Consider the following 19,977-nt stretch of genomic DNA (forward strand, 5'->3'; position numbering starts at 1 on the left):
CCAAAATCCTCAATTGATGGTAACGAAATCTCAAATCAATCATAGAAAACACTACCGCACCCTGAAGCTGGTCCAAAAAAATCATCAATGCTAGGCATAGGATAATGGTTCTTCATCTTCACTTTATTAAGCCGCCTATAATCAATGCACATACGCAAAGAACCATATTTCTTCTTTATAAATAATGCAGGAGCTCCTCATAGGGACACTCTTGGTCTAATAAAATCCTTATTAAGAAGATCCAAAAGCTGAGAATTTAGCTCTTTAAGATCTACAGGAGCCATAAGATAAGGTGTTATAGAAATAGGTGGGGTGCAAGACATGAGGTCAAGAGAAAACTCAATCTCACGAATAAGGGGAATACCAAGAAGGTCAGTAGGGAACAGATCAAAAAACTAACAAGCAAAAGGAACAAAGTCAAGCATCGAACTCTTCACACTAGTATCAAAAAAATAAGCAAGATAAGACTCGCAACCCCTTGATATAAGCCTCTAAGAACGAATATAAGAAATAAGTTCCACCAGCTTGCTGCTAATTCATCTCTGCCATACGACTAGGGGTACGTCGGGCATCACTAAGGTAACGGTCCTAGCAAAATAATCCATGACTGCGTGATAGTGGGATAACCAATCCATGCCTAGAATCACATCAAAATTCACTATATCAAAAATTATTAGATCAACATAAGTATCTATATCATTAACTGTCACAACACATTATTTGAATACTCGATCCACTACTAAAGAATCACCCATGGGAGTGGATATGTATAGTAAAGCAGATAATAAATCACTAGTCAACTCTAATCGTGGCGCATAATAAGCATAAATATAAGAATACTTGGATCCCGAATCAAATAAAGCAAGGGTCGACTGGAAACACACCCAAATAATACCTATAATAATAGTATCCAAAGTCTAACCCTCAGGTCTAGCAAGTACTGCATACAAATAACGACATCCGCCACCTAGCTGGGCACCTGACTGACCTTTTATCTTGCCTACCTGAGAACCTCCTCGAGTACCCTAGGAAATACCTCTGTGACCATGAGAACAACTTAGAGCTAAGAGATGATCTGATCTAATAGGGGAAACTCCCTATGCTGAAACAAAAATTTCCCCACGACTAAGGCAATCCTATGAATAGTGACCATGAAGTCCATAAGTAAAACAAAAAACATGAGCTGAATCAGCACTAACAGATCTGACTGACTCAAAATAACTACCATAACTAGAAAGCCTAAAAGATAACCCCCTCGAATACTAACCACTGCATTTACTAGGGCAATCACTAGCACTAGACTGACCTTTATTAGTAATCTGAAGTATTACCTAAACTGGTTGACTAGGTTAACTTTGAGATTGATAGGATGGATGCAGAGGATACCTACTCTGAGATTTGGGTTGGGAACTACGATAGCTTTTACTGAATCTACCCTGAAACCTAGGCCTCTTATCACGACCCTCATAGTATATCTCCTCTATCACCCTAGCTTGATCTGATACCTTAATAAAATACCTACCCACAATAGCTAAACTCTGAGTAGATATACGAATATGGAGTCTCAACCTTCTAACAAAGCCACAAACCCTCTTGTACTTAGTAACTAGAATAGAAGTTGCACACCTAGCCAACTTGTAGAAACAAACCTTATACTCTCCAATTGTTATGGAGCCTTACTCCAATCTGGGGAAATGATCCCTTAAACAATCTCTAAGGCTGCGAGGTTGATACTTCTCAAAGAATAGCTCAGACAACTGATTCCATGATAAGGGAGTAGAACTGGTATACAATCCATATAATCTCTACACTAATGATGGGCAGACAAGTCTAACTGAAATATAGTCTAATCTGCACCACGAGTCTTAACAAGGCCTAACCTACAAATCATATCCTCATAAGCAATAAAAAACTCATATGCATCCTCGCCCGGAGCACATAAAATCTAGGTGGATCCAATCTCAAGAATTTACCCAACATCTTCTGCTCTTTAGAAGGTATAGTAGGTTAAGAAACCACTGGATGTACGACTATCGATTAGTAACTATTGATACAGGAGGAACCTCAACTCTGGGAGCCGCAACTATAGGCTGCACCCCTACCTCAGTACCACTCTGATTAGATGACACACCACCAACTATCCCAAAAGATGAATCAATGCATCTTTGAGCAATAAAGAAGGAATAAACCCTGGTGGAATAAACCCTAGTGAATTATACGTATGAATAAAGAAGTATCATGATTTCAACATAATTTGTAACGAACTTCTCATATAATCAATAAGCATGACTTTAACATCATTATTTCCTATATCATCCATAAGAAGGATTTCTAACATGATTACTAGCATAATATATCAAATAGGATTATACGTATGAGCAATAGAATAGTCAAGGCTCTAAAAGAATTTAGTATACACTCTCTAGCCAAATGTTAAACCTAACCCTAATAACTACTTTCATTATCAGCCACCAGGGCCAGCATATACAGTTGGGTTGACCCACCTAAAATCAATCAAACGATAAAGAAAATTGATGATAGAAGGGAAGTCCATGCAGATTTTCCCAAGAAAATGACCTATGCAAATTTATTTAAGCCTAAAAGTTGTAGAAGTATTGTAGAAAGGATTCCACCTAAATCAGTTAATATGGTAGATGGTGAACCAAGTATAATATAGAAATCATTAGAAATAAGGAGTTTAATCATCCAATAAAATTTACAATATATAGTTATTGGTAAATTCTCGTATGGAAAGCCGGATATAACGGAGTTGAGGAAAAAGTTTCCCAATAAATGTGGCATCAAAGGAGAATGTAATATTGGGGTGTTGGATTCTTGACATATTCTCATTTATTTGCATGTACTGGAGGATTATGTTAACCTTATGTCAACAATTGCTTACTACATAAAATCCAAGGATATGTACTGACAGATGAGAACACTAAAATGGGATCCTAGGTTTGAACCTTAAGTGGAAACTACTGTAAGGATTGCATGGATATCAATGTTAGACCTTTCACCAATTTTTTTTTTAAAAGAAGCAATTTTCTCAATTGCTTCAGCAGTTGGGAAATCATTAATAATTGATATGGCAACCAAGAATCAAACACTAACTAGTTGTGCAAGAGTTAAGCTGAAGGTCGACTTGATTACTAATCTACATAGAGAGTTAGAATAAATGAAGAAGATGATATGACTGGAGAAATAAAGTTTAAATGGATAAAAATCCAACATAAGTTCATACTGGAAGGTTTATCCTAAACTTATGAAAAAGCACATGGAGGAGAATAAGGAAGATTTGAAATTACCAACAGAAGGAGAAAAAAGAATGAAGCAAAATCTTTCAACAATAATCAAAGGAGGAGGAAAAATTACAAACAACAATGGTTAAATAGAAAAAATAAGTATAAGAGAGACAAATTTGGCCATATAGTGGGAGAGGTAGAAGAAAAAGATCAAAAAAAAATTTTGGTGTCCAATGCTTTTGATGTACTTAAAGAAGGGATGAAAGAGAAAGAGGGAAAAGATAAAGAGAATAAAGACAAGGGTCAAGAGCAACAGTCCATTAAGGAGAGTACTAAAGATTGGGTTACCAATAGTTTTGTCTAACAAAATAAAGAAATGGATGCAGAGCAAAAAAGGAGGGGTTAAAGAACAAACAAAGAAGAGTGATAATGGGGCTACTAATTCATCCAACTCAGGCCAAATTATAGAACATAATTCAATGCAGAAAAAAGAAAGGTCAATACAGTTAGCTATAGTGAAGCCTCAGGGTAGTGAAGAATATATAAAGGTAACTGAAGATAATCTGCCCTTAGAAATTCAAGCTAAAAATCAGATAGAATTCAACAATAAAGAGAAAGTTGCCTTAGATGAAAACGATTTGGAAAAAAACATAGAGAAGGTAGGTATTGAAGGGAATCTTTCATCTAAGCTGATAGATAGATTAAAAGCATCTCATGACATTCAAAGAAGGAAAGACAAAGGAGCTAAAGCAAGTTCAATGTAGACTATAAGTTTTTTAAAGAATAAATCTAGATGAATTCTCTTATTTGGAATATTAAATCAGTGAATACACAGAAGGCATTTACTAGGTTGATAACTATACAAAAAATACATCATTTTTCATTTATAGGTTTAAAGGAGCCATTTTAGGATAACCACAATATTGATGAATACAAAGGGAGGTTAGGGATACAACATGCATCAGCTAATTCATCAGGGAAAATTTAGGCATTTATGGACTCTGTTGTTAGCTTTTCTGTATTAAGGGATAAAGAACAACAACTGTCATTAAGGTTAGAAAATCAAGAAACATGCATTACAGTTATAGTAACTTTAATATATGCTAAATGTTCCCAAGGAGAAAGACTAGTAATACGGGAGTCACTTGAGGAAATGCTCAGATAATTCAAGATCAGTGTTGATTGGAGGGGACTTTAATGTTATCATTAGAGAATAAGAGAAGTCGAGGGTATTACCATTCACTAGAGCAGAAATAAAAGATTTCAAACACATTATTAATATGTGCAATTTGGAAGATCTTGGTTTTAAAGGGAGCAAATATACATGGTGGAATGGGAGAACAGATGAGGAATGCATTTTTAAAAGAATGGATAAAGTATTGTGTAATGATAAGTTGAATGAATTATTTCCAGTGTTAGAAGTAGAGCACTTATCCAAAAGTGGTTCTGATCACACTCTATTAAAAATCTATTTCAGCATTATGAATGAGCACATTTCTAAACCTTTTAGGTTACTCATTATGTGGCTTAAGGAGAATCCATGTCTTGATGTGATAAAGAAGAATTGGAAAATTAAAGTAATTGGAAATCCTTTTATATTGTTTCATCATAAGTTAAAGAAATTTAAGGCTGCATTGACAAAGTGGAGTAAGGAATGCTTTGAAAATATTTTCCAAGAAATTTCTACTTCGGAAGAAGTCATCAAGGTAAGAGAAAAGCAATTTGAGGAATTTCCTTCAGGTACAAATAGGGAGTTATTATTTAAAGTACAAGCAGAGTTGAATATTTAGCTAAGAAGGGAAGGAGACTTTTGGAAGAAGAAATCAGGATTAGAATGGTTTAAAGATAGAGAAAGAAACACCAAACTCTTTCACACTGTAGTTAAAGGCAGATGAAGTAGATTAAAGGTAAAAAGAATCCAAAATGATGAATGAGAGTGGTTGGAAGAATAAAATGAAATTGCAGAAGCAGCAGTGACCTTTTTCCAAAAGCAATTCTCAAAAGAGGATAAAAATACAAATTTTGATATGCTGGATAAATTACCAAGAATTGTGAATGAAAGACAGAATGAAGAGCTGAATAAGATACCTGACATACAAGAGGTTAAGGAGGCTGTAATGGGGTTGAATAGGAATAGTACAGTAGGTGCTGATGGTATGTCAGGAACCTTTTTCCAGGATGCACAGGACATTATAAGAGAAGATGTTTACTAGATGGTGGTAGCTTTCTTTTGTAGGTATAAATTAAAAAAATTGTTATACAAATTTGGTTCATTTACTTAAAAAGTTAGCTGTGAATACTTTTTCTAATTTGAGGCCTATCTCTCTGAATAATTTTGTAAATAAAATCTTTTCTAGAATTATTCATGAGAGGATCAAAAAATTGTTGCCTGAGATCATCTTTGAAGAGCCAGATGGTTTTGTTCAAGGGAGGTGCATTGTAGAAAATATGTTTGTAGTTCAGGAAATCATCACATACATTAGGAAGAGAGGTAAAATTCCTAATATGGTTATTAAACTTGGCATAATGAAGTCTTATGATAGGGTGGATTAGTTATTTCTCACTAAAGTGTACAGAAAATTTGGGTTGAGTGAGTTACACATTGATATGGTGTATAGATTGGTGGGAAACAATTGGTACTCCATCTTGTTAAATGGCCAGCCTAAAGGATTATTTAGATCCTATAGGGGTTGAAACAAGGAGATCCTTTATCTTCTACTCTTTTTATTTTGGCTTCATGGGTGGTATCTAGATCCTTAAAATCTTTCTCTCTTAATAAAGATTTTAAGCTATTTGGGATGCAATATGAAGTCCTAAGGTGAATCATTTTGCTTTTGTTGATGATATAATCATATTATGTAAAGCTGAATTACCTACTTTGCAGAAAGTTACATCTACTTTGTAGAGGTATGAAAGGGCATCGGGTCAAAAGATTAACAAAGAAAAAATCATCATATATTTTCATAAAGAAGTGTCTCAAGAGGTAGTTGTAATGGCAAAAATGGCTATAGGGATCCTAAGGAAAGAATTTCCTTTCACTTGCCTTGGATGCCCTATATTTAATATGAGGAAGAAAAAAGATTATTATTAATCCATCATGAGAAAAATTACTAGTAAGTTACAAGAATGGAAAGGGAAGTTATTGTCCTATGGGGGAAGAGTTATCCTTATCAAGCTTGTGCTACAAAGTATTCCTATTCATTGTCTATCAGTTATGAACCCTCAAGTGAATGTACTGAACACAATTCAAAAGATGTTTGCTCAGTTTTTGGGGTAATTATATAGGAGGGAGAAACAGGTATTGGGTAAGGTGGAAATCTTTATGTTTGATAGAGGATGAAGGTGGACTTGGATTTAGAAGGGTTCATGATGTGTCTATGGCTATGTTCTGCAAACTCTGGTGGAATTTCAGAAATAAAAACTCCATATGGAGTAAGTATGTGCATAATAACTATTGCAAGAAGCAGTTTCCCAATAAGGTCTTTTGGAGAACAGGAGCAGGTTCTCAGGTTTGGAAAAAATATTGCAAGCTAGATATTTAATAAAGCATCAAATACTATGGACAATCAGAGGAGGGAACGCAAGCATGTGGTTTGACAATTGGACTACTACTGGAGACTTATATACCATTATTCAGAATAACAGAGAATGGGAAGGAAGGTATCAAAGGGTGAGGGATTTACTCAAAGATGGAGCATGGAATGAATAGTTGATTGGTCAACTATTTCTTCAAGAAATTGCTAATCTCATTATGAATAAAATTAGGCCCCCAATCAGTCCAGGTGAAAGAGATTGTCCTATTTGGATACTTGTATCAATAGAAAGCTTTACAGTTAGATCAGCATAGTAGTATATCAGATAAAGAGAGGAAAAGAATAGGATCTTCAAAAAAAATATGGATAAAAGGCTTACCCATTAAAATGGATTTTTTGATGTGGAGAATATGGAAGGGAAAGGTTCCAGCGGATGATAATATAAGAAGATGGGGAATTGAAAGACCCTCTAGATGTTGGCGTTGCACTATTCCTAATCAAGAAAAAAATATCTCATATGTTTCTAAGATCCCATATTTCTAACAATACATGGTCCTACTTTTGTTCTTTTGCAGGTATTACCACAGAGGGACTATCCTTCAAAGAAACTATATTGGCATGGTGGAATGCAGAAGTAAAGGGTAGAGCAAGAGCTTATTTCTAATCTATTCCTAACATAATTATCTGGGAACTGTGGAAAAGAAGAAATACCTTGAAACATAAAGGAAAAGGCTTATCAACACAGAGTAATATTCTACATAACCAAAAATATTAGATTATTATTCAAAGTTAGAATTCCAAGACAAGATTTTCCAAACGCTTGGCTAGAGATACTGAAGAAATTAAAGCTAAGAAGAGCAAAGGTGAAGATTATCAAAGAAAATTGGAAGTTTCCTGAGGATGGATGGATTAAATATAATATAGATGGAGCTTCTAGAGGTAACTCGGACATTTATTCCTATGCTTTTTGTTTACGGGGTGGACACAGTGATCTAATGTATTCACAAGGAGCTAAGTTAGAAGATTCCTCTAATATAGAGGCTGAGGCATATGTCATTCTACAGGAAGCTATAAATTGTGGTCATACATAACATAACAAGGTTATAATTCAGACTGATTCTCTTTTTATACCGAAAATATTGAAAAGAGAATGGACATGTCTATGGAATTTACTAGATTTTGTTTAACATAGTTGGACAATATTGAAAAGTAAGAAAGTTCAGTATCGATATATTGTGAGAGAGTGGGATCAATTGGTAGATCACTTAACTAATCTAGCCATTGAAAAAAGGGATTTCATAGCTACAAGTTTTCATCAATTAGATGTTACAGGTAGAAAGATCCTTAACAGTGATAAACTTTAATGTCCTTACATAAAACTTACAACAACAAGAGAATGACCAAGCTGAAAAGGCTACAGCTTAAGAGTTCATATTTCATATGCAACTATTTAAAACCCTTCGAGCAACAAAAAAAAAGGTGAAAAAGGTTGCTAGCCTATACTATATCATCCATCAAAAAGGACTCATAGCAAAATGGGAGGGTCTTGAGAGATTTTTGCAATTCTTACACCTGAAAGAGCATTCCAATCCAATTACTTGCGGTTCCAAGGACCCCATTATCTCCATACCGGCTATAACCACAACAAAAATCAAGTTAAAGGGAGTATTTAACAATGGACGCTGAAGATGGAGATGTTGTTGAACCTTACTTGGATCTGGAATACTTTCCAGGGACCTCGAACCCTTAACAAAGCATAAAAATATGAGATTCTTTCCATCCACTAGAGAGCACGGCTGGGAGACAAAGAACAAAGAAACCTAAGCTAAAAATAAAGAAGAAAACACAAATAAAAAAGAGATACTTACTTTTGAAAATAGAAATGAGCAACAACAATGCATCTCCATGGCAAGGTGTAGTTGATCCACAGCAGATACCCCATGAAACGTTGATTCATCAAAGAGAGGGACAATATTTTTAGGTTTTATTGGGTTGAAGCGGTGGAAGACAAGGGGATATAATTTAGGAAACCCTACTATTGTATTTATATGTAATAACATTACAGGAATGGGCCAGGTAATTTGGATGAATATAGATAGACCAGTTTTTGTGTTTGTTTTTATTTTGATGGGTTGGTCCATCAATTATAAAGATTCATTTTTGTGTTTTTGATATTTATTTATAAAATCCCAAAATTAATTCAAAAAATGCATAGTTAAGGCCCGAATAATAGCCTAATCAATGGGTTAACTAAAAACATAGTCATGGGCCTATTCATTAGCATAATAAATATCTCATCATAGCATCATCAATAATTTAGTCAATTACACCATGGACATTAGCTCTAATGTAATCACCATAATTCACTACCATGGTTCCTCAATATTGCCTCAAGGGGAATTTTCTAGGCATTTCATAAGGGTCTATAGGTCTCAAAAGGACTACATCAATCTTGGCTTAAGGTGGGTCAAGGGCTCAATTCTAAATCCCCAGAGTATGTTCATTCCTACCATAGACTAAGCTAAGTTATCTAAATCAACTCTAACATCAACGGCAAGCTATAATTAAATCCAAGGTAGAGATTCTACTCAAGTATTATGACAAACTCCATTAGAACTAAAGCAACTTTATTTGAGTAAACCACTAAGGCCAATCTTACCCTAAGCATGAGTGACAATGTCACTCCCATCTAACTAGAGCAATTCTAAGCATTCTCATGCTAAGCATGAGACAATAAGTCTAATCCATTAAGGTTCAAGGCAACAAGCTAAGCGTTTCACTATATGGGTCCAAATGACCTAAAAGATTCAACTAATCCCAAGTCGTGTATATCATCAATCCAACACATAAAACCTATCCCAATCTAACAAGATATCACAATTATACTCTGACACAACTCAATTTAACAAGGAATAAACCTAACCTACCTTAATGTCGAAGTAGAATCACAAAAAACTAAACCTTCGCTTTTTTTCTTTTGAGAAACCCCTTCAAGATGCCAAGTTATCAAAAACACATTCTACTCATAAATACGAGAATATCGATACACATATTGCACCATTATGTTATGGGTTTAAAAATCTCATGTGGGTCCCATTCATGGAAAATCACATTTTTGAGACCAACCCAACATGATATCAAGCTCATGGATTCAAATCACTATAAAATGAGTGAAACCAAGCTACTTTTGGGATAAAATCAAGCCCTAAAGAATTTACAGCTTTGGTAAAATAATCAAGAAATTCAAGCATAAATTTAAAGGATTCTTACTTTAAATCCAAAGATGTTCATGAAAATATAGGTTAATCAAGCTCCCAAGTCACCCCAAGATATACTATGATGATATCATGGAGGTCTAACAAAAGGATTAAAGCAAATATTAATGATACCATGAGAGTATATAGATATAATATAATAATATCATGGAGGTTTGATAAAAGAAGATATATATATATATATACACACACATACATACATACAGTGAGGGCATCATGGGGTTGAATAACTGATCAAAAAAGATATCAATGATATAATGACAGTGTATATATACTATAATGGTAGGATAGAGGTCTAGCTGAAGGATTAAAACAGACATTAATGATACCATGACAATATATAAAAAATCTATGATTGTATCATGAAGGTCTTACTAAATGATTGAAGTAGACATCAATGATACCATGGCAGTATACAGATATACTATGATGATATTATTATGGATTAAAGCAAACCCAGTGATAGCACGTCAGTATATATATATTATGATGGTATCATAGAGGTCTGACTGGAGAATTTAAGCAGACATCAATGATACTATGTGACATGACCCAAAACCGAGCCTTGTCGTGTGGCATCTCAAGCCCAATAAGGACCGTAGATTACCCCATAATCTAACCTAACCATCACTTCAATACATAAATGTCTGATGAACCCCGACCACATAACAAGATAGCAAAAATAGACTAATAATCATAACTTAAGAAGTGTCTAATCAATCCATAAATGTCAACATAATAAAAAAACATACCCAAGTCCACAGTCATCCACAAAGCCTCTACTAATCCGATGTCTATAATATGTCGGGACATGCCCCCGACAATAGCCAAAAACCAAGTCTAAAATAAATCTATGACATAAGATAAAAAAATCATGAAATGTATGCATTCTGAAAAGTATGAAAGCTCACCACTTCAATATCAACACACAAACCGGTCAACCACCTGGTCAGTGTGCAGGAATAGAAAATAGAACTCCGACCTCTATATCGCATGGAGACAAAGCGTATGAAGATGGTTAGCGGTTGGAGCGCTAGCATGAAACTCAAAGGTAAGGATAAAATAATGTCATTTATTCAAAATCAAGTCAAACCATCCTGAACAACCACATTAAATACATAGGCATATATGTAGACATATAGATACATCGAGTCTCGGGAAAGAAAATAAGGCCTTAACATGCATTTCAAAACATCCAATCATGATACATGGAGTGGAGGACCCTAACCTTACACTTTCATCGATTAGGAAGTTTGAACTTCCAGGTTATATCAAGCAAGAGGAATCTAATCTCAAGTTGTCTTATGAAACATGCGGACTCTAACCACAAGTCGTTTCATTAGGCAAGTGGACTCTAACCACAAGCTGTCTTATGAATAGGTGGAATCTAACCACAAGTAATCTTATAAACAAAATGGACTCTAACCATTAGTCGTTCTATTAGGCAAGTGGATTCTAACCATAAGCTTCTTTTAAAGCAAGTGGACTCTAACGACAAGCCATCGGGTTTATTACTAGTCGACATTGGGACTCTAACCCTTTGTCCATACATTCATATCTACTTAGTTCAACATTCAAGGACTCTAACCCACTTAGGAAATTCAAACCATCAAGGCTACAATTCAACACCATCATGACCACAAAGTCTTTATGAACCATTTCTTAATCAATCACTTTAATATAGCAATGCCTTAGTTACAACCACCATTCAAGTCAAATTATTGTCATCAAGAGCCATACAAGACCATTCATTCTTCATTAGTATTAATATACCAAACTTTAGTTCAAACACAATTCAATTTCAAGTTTAGGGACTCAACCCCATTTAACAAATCAAACCATCAAGGTTTTCAGTTAACTCATTACATGGCCAATAGGTCCTTTACAAAGTCATTTACTAATCATTCTTAGTCATTAAACCATTGCCTTAATTCAAGCAGTATTAAAATATAACTAGTTATTTGTCTTAGACATTTTCACGAACACCTTGAGGGTATACTTTTACTATGAACAAAACTCAAGTAAATACCATCAAGATTTGGGTTACTCATGACCTACTTGTTAAAGCCCAATCAACGATCACCCACATGTGCAAACCATCACCAAAAACATGTATAAGCATAAGTTTGAACAAGAGCAAACAATACTCATCACTATGCATCAAACCCTTAACATTTAATTTCAAAATCCACCATTCAAGAATCAAATCATTGTTTAAAACACGTGATATTTAAGAAATAATAAAGAGGGAAGAGTCACATTCCTTATACACAAATATTCACAAAGAGATTCTTGGTCTCCAAGCTCCTAGATGGCCTCTTTGATGAACCCTAGCTCAATCTTGTTGAAGAAGTTTAGAGAGTGTTTTGGAATGTTTTGATCTTGTCCAAGTGAAGAATGAAAGGCCAAACAATGTTATAAGTCGTGGGTCATAAGGGTTTAGGGATGGAAAAAGTCTAAAATGTCCTCATCTTAAAAGCTAAAAATTGAACCTAAGAAGGTACGACTCACCCTTTTGACCCGTACCCTAGGGTACGAGTGGTACCCTAACTCATACCCTAAACCTTACCAAGTATCCCCATGTTGGGTTTGAAATTGAAAGGGCGTCATACAAAAGCTATTAGTTGCAAACCATTATGGTGATAATTAGAAAACACATAAAATAATACTAAAAAGCTTAATATTATCATATTATTTGGCCAATTGGCCTACATATAAAATCTAATATTAAAAACATAAAAACTAATGAGAGAGAAAATCTCTCCCTTAACAAAAACTCTTTAAAGACTACATTGTGGATGCTATTGTGTTATGGTATAAGAAGGGGGTCATCTATTTATAGAGTTCCAAAACCTTTCCTCTAAGAAAAAGGTTAGCCAAACATGAAAAAGTTTTATATTTTCCTTTTAGGAAAAGTAAAAGTATTTTTGGTTACTTTATTTTACTTACAAGAAAAATTAAAAACTTAATTTTGGTAAGAAAATTAAGGCAAAAATCCTAACAAATCTTCTCTTTTTGGCTTGATTTTCTGCAACTTGATCCTTCTTCTTCTTATGCATAATCTTCATTCTTCATAAATTCTTCATATATCACTGTTGTTTGACATGCTTTAAAAATTGAAGTTTTTGGGTTAAAAATATATAAGCCCTTTCGGATTAAAAACATTGGAGCCCTTTATAGGGTTAAAAGTAAGTTTTCTTTTCAAATATGTAACAGCAGGATTATTAAAAACATAATTGACAATCATCTCCACATGTAGCTTTTGGACATATATCTTTATTATTATCAAATTGATTGCAATTTTGATCTTAACATGTCCTCAATTTGAATCATCGAACCATTGAACCATTGAACCATGGGCTCTGATACCACTTGTTGGGTTCAAAATTTAGAGGGCGTCATGCGAAAGCTATTAGTTGCAAACCATTATGGTGATAATTCAGAAGACACATAAAACAATACTAAAAAGCTTAATATTATTATATTATTTGGTCAATTGGCCTATATATAAAACCTAATATTAAAAATATAAAAACTAATGAGAGAGAAAATCCCTCCAAAACAAAGACTTCTTAAAGACTACATTGTAGATGCTATTGTGTTATGGTATGAGAAGGGAGTCATCTATTTATAGAGTTCCAAAACCTTTCCTCTAAGAAAGAGGTTATCCAAATATGAAAAAGTTTTATATTTTCCTTTCAGGAAAAGTAAAAGTATTTATGGTTACTTTTATTTTCCTTACAAGAAAAAGTAAAAACTTCATTTTGATAAAAAAAATTAGGACAAAAATCCTAACACCCCATACTGACCAACATATGGACATACAGGGCCAAGTTGTACCCTAAGGTACGAGAAGTACCCTTAGAGTCGTACCTTGATCAGAATCATTAAGATCATACTCAAAACATCATACGACGGGGCAACATACGACTAGTACCCTAACATACGACTAGAGAGAGGCCAAATTGTACCTTGGACAGAATGTCATCAACCTAGAATGATCATCATACGAGAGGGTGGGTACTAGTCGTACCCTAGCATACGAGTGGTATGCTTAAACTGTACCTTGTCCAGAAACTCAACTTAGAAAATCTTTCTAAGGGTTCAAAGCCAAGGTATTTCACTATGATGGTATATAGATATACTGTGATGGTACCATGATGGTCGGACTAAAAATTTAAGCAGATATCAATGATACCATGTTAGTGTAAGGATATACTATGACCGTATCATTTCAAACTAATGAAAATGATTTTTAAAAAAAAAAAACAAAAAGAAAAAAAGAAAGAGAATCAAATAAAATTATAAAAGAATTTTTTAAAAAAAAGATTAAAAAAAATTAAATTATATTGTAGTTAAAATAAAAAATATTATGATTTGAGAAAAATGAATGAAAAGGGATTAAAAAAAGAAAGAATAAAGAAATAAACAAAAAAATATGAAAAGAAAAAAGAAAAGAAAAGGAACAAGAAATAAAAATTGAAAAGCAAGAGAAAATATTAAAAAATACGCAATATAAAAAGGAACCAATAAAGGAAAAGAGAGAAAAACAAAAGCAGAATTTAAAAAAATAAAAAAAAAAAAAAGAAGTCAAGAAAAAATAAAGAATAAAGAAATAAATAAAAAAAAAGTAAAAAAAAAAAAAAAAGAACAAGATTTAAAGAAATTGAAACACAAAGAGAAAACAAACAATAAAAAATAAACAGGTAAAAATAAAAGGAACCAGTATAAAATAAAAATAAAAATAAAAATAAAATCATAAAAAAGAGAAGAAAAAGATAAATAAAAATAAATGAGAAAAAAGAAAAGAATAACGATAAAAAAAAAAAGGAAAGGGTCATATAAAATATAAATTAAGGGTGAACTAGATTTTGATGTAAAAATAAAAATAAAAAATAAATTAATTATTTAAAATAATTAAATAAATAAAGAAGCATAAAATAAAAAAAAAAGAAAAAGAAAAAATAAAATTAGAAAAAAAAAAGAAGTGGAGAAACTTTTTCTTTTTAAAAAAAAAAAATTAAAAGGGGGATAAATAACTAAAACTATTAAAGAGAGATGAGGATATGTAATTAGTTAGGAGAATTTTATGTAGGAGAAAATTTAATTGTAAATAGTTTGCCTGGGAAATTGATTACTTTTCCCTAACTAGAAACCAAATATAATCGTCCACCTCAGCAAAGTGATAGAATGACGTTTGCTTGCTGACATAAGCATGCAAAGTATAAAAACTAATATATTGGAACTTCGTCGAAGAATCCAACTAATAATTTAACTGAAGGAAGAATCATCGCGGTTAATCATCAATGTTTATAATACCCTTTGGTCAGGTCTATATGATATGATAATTTTTAGTTCAAATATACCTTTTAAAAAATTTCTTATTTTTAAAAAATAATAGGTGTTGACACTAAATTATTCTTAATTAAATAATATCTATTTAATGTCATCTTTTAGTTATATAAAAAGCCATCCAGCTAAATAAGGATAATATTAACAAACAAAAATTAAATTAATGGCCTTTAATCATGTAAAATATTATTTATTTTAAATTTAAATTAGATATAAAGATAAGGACAAACAACACGGGGGTGGCTTCTTTTCTTTAGAAGTAATGAAGAAAGAAATGGGTCACTTCTTTTCCCTTTGGTCACACAACGCGAGCTAAGACATCGTCTTTGTTCAACTTGTTTATTATAGTAAATATACTACATGTTTATTTTAGTATATCAAGAAAATATATATAGATTTTCATGTTGAATCTTAGTATTTTATACTTATTTATCAAATTGTTTTTCAAGACATAAGACAATACATCAATTAATATAAATATTATGATTAAATATTTATATTAATTTTTGTTTTTAAGGAATGTGTAAAGTCTAAATTAGACGCGAACAAAGAAAGAATTAAAAAATAAGAAAGAATTTGATCAACGTTAATATTCAACCCTAATTACTTGATGCCCTTCAGCCCTTCTGCATAAAAATCAAGTCTTACATGTCCTTCTGAGGAACCAAAAAAATAGAATGTTTTACAAGGAACCTGACTTTGATACCAATTGTAGGAGTGTGTGTAGGGGGTGCGGATGCGGATAACTTGTGAAATAGATCTATTATATGTATAATGGATTAACTTGTGAAATAGATCTATTATATGTATAATGGATCTGTTTTTCTTTGTGCGTGGATATTTCTTAACTTCTCTACATATTTTTATTTTAAGTCTATTTATGTTAGTTTTATCGATATTCATATCTTGGGGGTGATTATATAGTAATTGGTTAAATGCTTTACTATAGTATTCTTTATTTTTATTTTTTTTAGTTTCTGTAATTATTCTATATTATTTTGAAGGTATATTCTATATCTTTTGTTTCAAAATATCCAATTAGATTATCTTTCATAAGTTTTTCTAATAATATTATTTCATCCATATTTTGTCTCCAATATTTTAAATATTCGTAGTCTATCATTTTATCCTGTAGTAATTGCAGAGTTACAGATTTTTGTATAATAATTTATCCTAATTGTACTGTAATGTATATCTAATTCTAGATTTTTAATGTTATTTATTATCTTGTGTTGTTCTTCTCGTAGCGAATTTTTTAAATTATATAAACTATCACATGTACTTTTTCCTAAATTTTCTAAGGTTTCTTCTATCCATATTATTTTTTCAATTAGATTCTCCATTATTTTTTTAATTCGGTTTCTATAATTAATTTCTTCATTTAGATTATCTTGATTTTCTCTAGTTTTTCTAATATTATTCTCTTAATATCTATAATTTCTATATCTCTAAGTATATATAAGATTAAGACTTTAAGATTATCTATTATTTAAAATTGGCTAAATATTTTATTATAATATTTTGTAGTTGTTTGTTTTAATCTTATTAACTCTTTTATATTTTTACTAAGAAATTGTATATATTTTATATCTATTATCCAAAATTCTAAATATACATAATTTATCTTAGTTAATGTGTATATAGATATTTATAAGAGTAATTAGGTAAGTGTGGTATGTAATTTATTCTAGCTATATAATCTTTACCGAATATTTTTTCTAAAATGATTTTCCTTATATCTATTATTCCTATATCCTTAATCACATACAAAATAAGTATTTTAAATATTTTTTCTACACTTAAGTCTAATTCTTTTCCTTTTATTTCATCAAATATGTTACTGCCAAATATTATTTTTTGGTCTGTTCCTTCATCATTTAAATATTCTTCCTTTGTTATTATTTTTATATCTTCTTCAGTCATTTGGTTCGTTTGTATATCTTCTTCAGTCATTTGATTCATCTATTTCACTATCTATTTCATTTTCTGTTTCATTTTCTGAAATTTTATATATACTATCCTCACTTTCTAATTCATAATCTATATAATCTATTTGCATATATTCTGTATTTTCTATTTTTCTTTATGATATTTGTTTATTTTTTGGATTTTTAGTTAATTTACAATCTCTAACTAAACGTCCTAATTTTTAATAATTATAACAAGTACATTCTTTTATAGATTTCTTTTTTCTATATTGTCTTTTGTATTTATAATTTTTTACATTATATCTTTTTCTTGGTTTCTTGTATTTATATTTTGATTTTTTATATTTCTTATATTTCTTATGTCTTTTTCGTTTCTTATAATATCTTTTCTTCACATCCGAATTGAGGTGCTATTTTATCTTTGCAACATGCTAAATTTCTTATCAATGTTTTTTCCATTTAGGTGGATATTTCTTAATTTAAATATTCTATATCTTTTGTTTCAAAATATCCAATTAGATTATCTTTCGTAAGTTTTTCTAATAATATTATTTCATCCATATTTTGTCTCCAATATTTTAAATATTCGTAGTCTATCATTTTATCCTGTAGTAATTGCAGAGTTACAGATTTCTGTATAATAATTTATCCTAATTGTACTGTAATGTATATCTAATTCTAGATTTTCAATGTTATTTAGAATTAGATATACATTACAGTACAATTAGGATAAATTATTACACAGAAATCTGTAACTCTGCAATTACTACAGGATAAAATGATAGACTACGAATATTTAAAATATTGGAGACAAAATATGGATGAAATGATATTACTAGAAAAACTTACGAAAGATAATCTAATTGGATATTTTGAATTAAATAGACTTGAAATAAAAATATATAGAGAAGTTAAGAAATATCCACGCACTAATTGGATATTTTGAATTAAATTGACTTAAAATAAAAATATATAGAGAAGTTAAGAAATATTCACGTACAAAGAAAAACAGATCCATTATACATATAATAGATCTATTTCACAATTTATCCGCATCCGCACCCCCTACAAATGGTATCCACACCCCCTACAAATGGTATTAAAGTCCAGTTATTTAAAAAATACAGCAATAGCATATATGTTTGAATTTAGATTGAATTGATTAATTATGAGAAGACCATTTAAAAGAAATTATGTATATTCAATTAAAAGAAGTTAATAAAATTGTTACTCATATTATCAATCTATAAAAGAAAGAAATAAACCAAGAAATACTTGATCAACGATTTTATGATCCAAAGAATTACGTCCCCTAAAAATTAAAGCTTAGACTTTTTACTGCATGAGCTATGTTGCGTTATCCATATTCTTTTCGAAAACTTTGATGATGGAGTAAGCCTGAGACAAGTGGGTTGATAAAAATAGAAGCAAGTGCATTAGTTTTATTTATCAGATAATGAGAATTTTCTATAGTTTACTGCAAAACGTGTGCACGATATAGTACTATTGTCCATGCAAAAGTTAATATTCTGACCACCATCAGCAAATTAAATTATCAAAATCTAATTTTTGTCCTACAAGCATGCATTGATTTTGACCAATTCCATGCTTTACAGTAACAACAATTTTGTTGTTTCATCTTGTGACATTATAATGTATTGCACTAATTTTTCCGTTCTGTAAGATTTGCATGACATTATTAACAAAAATAGCAAATCAGAATATACTCTGGAACACATTTAAACTAGAAAAAAGGTACTCTCTTCGTTTAAAAAGAACGATTTGATCTGACACAAAATTTAAGAAAATAAAGAAGATTTTTGAATTTGTGACCTTAAATTAACATTGTATCAAATGTATCAAAATGTCCTTTAATCTCGTGGTCCTAAACATGTCATGTAAAAAGTTGAAATTAAAATATTGCCAAAAAAGAAAAAAGATCATTCTTTTTTAAACTGACTAAAAAGAAAAGTAGGTCATTCTTTTTTATACGAAGAGAGTAAAAGATATATGACTTTCGTCTTTAAATTAGAAATAACATACTTATCCCCTTAATTATGAGTTTCATAGCAACAGTTTCATAATTACATTATATAGCAAGTTGTATTTTTGCATTTTTGCAAACTGTTGCTACAAAAATAAAAATACATATGATTTTTACTGCTCTTATGATCGATATGTATTTTGTATTTTTGCAAACTGATGCTACAAAAATACAAATACATACAAATACATATGCTACAAAATGTAATTTGATAAAAGTGTTGTTATTTTTTATAATTTAATATTTAAGTATGCTACTTTATGTATTTTTTCTTTTTTTTTTCCTTTAAAAATTAGGTTCAATCTATAAAATTTTGGCATTAAAACCACTATATTTGTTGCTATTTTAATGATTTCTTAGGTAAAAGTATTTTCAAGTTAAAAGTATTGGATTCAAATAAAGATAGAAAACTAATAGGAGAATTTATTCTCCTTTTCCTACTCCTAAGTCTTAAAACGCTCAAGTCAACCACCCTCAAAGAATTATTATCGTAAAAAATTTAGTAAAGGATATCATCAAATTAAGACAAGAAACCAGAAAAGACAAACCTATGAAGTAGTTAAAGAGAGGACTCCCTTTCCTGGAAAGAAGGGGTATACT

The 19,977-nt window shown here is 31.2% G+C and overlaps 1 long non-coding RNA gene across 1 annotated transcript; it reads right to left on the reverse strand.

The window, feature by feature from the left end:
• Positions 1–8,059: 8,059 nt before the first annotated feature.
• LOC107852598 lies at positions 8,060–8,806 on the reverse strand. Its single transcript, XR_001669494.2, has 3 exons — positions 8,647–8,806; positions 8,490–8,574; positions 8,060–8,411 (listed from the first exon to the last, which is right to left on the reverse strand). It is a non-coding gene; the product is annotated as an uncharacterized LOC107852598 (long non-coding RNA).
• Between the last annotated feature and the right edge of the window lie 11,171 nt (positions 8,807–19,977).

This window comes from Capsicum annuum, chromosome 3, assembly GCF_002878395.1.
Source record: "Capsicum annuum cultivar UCD-10X-F1 chromosome 3, UCD10Xv1.1, whole genome shotgun sequence".
Lineage (NCBI taxonomy): Eukaryota > Viridiplantae > Streptophyta > Magnoliopsida > Solanales > Solanaceae > Capsicum > Capsicum annuum.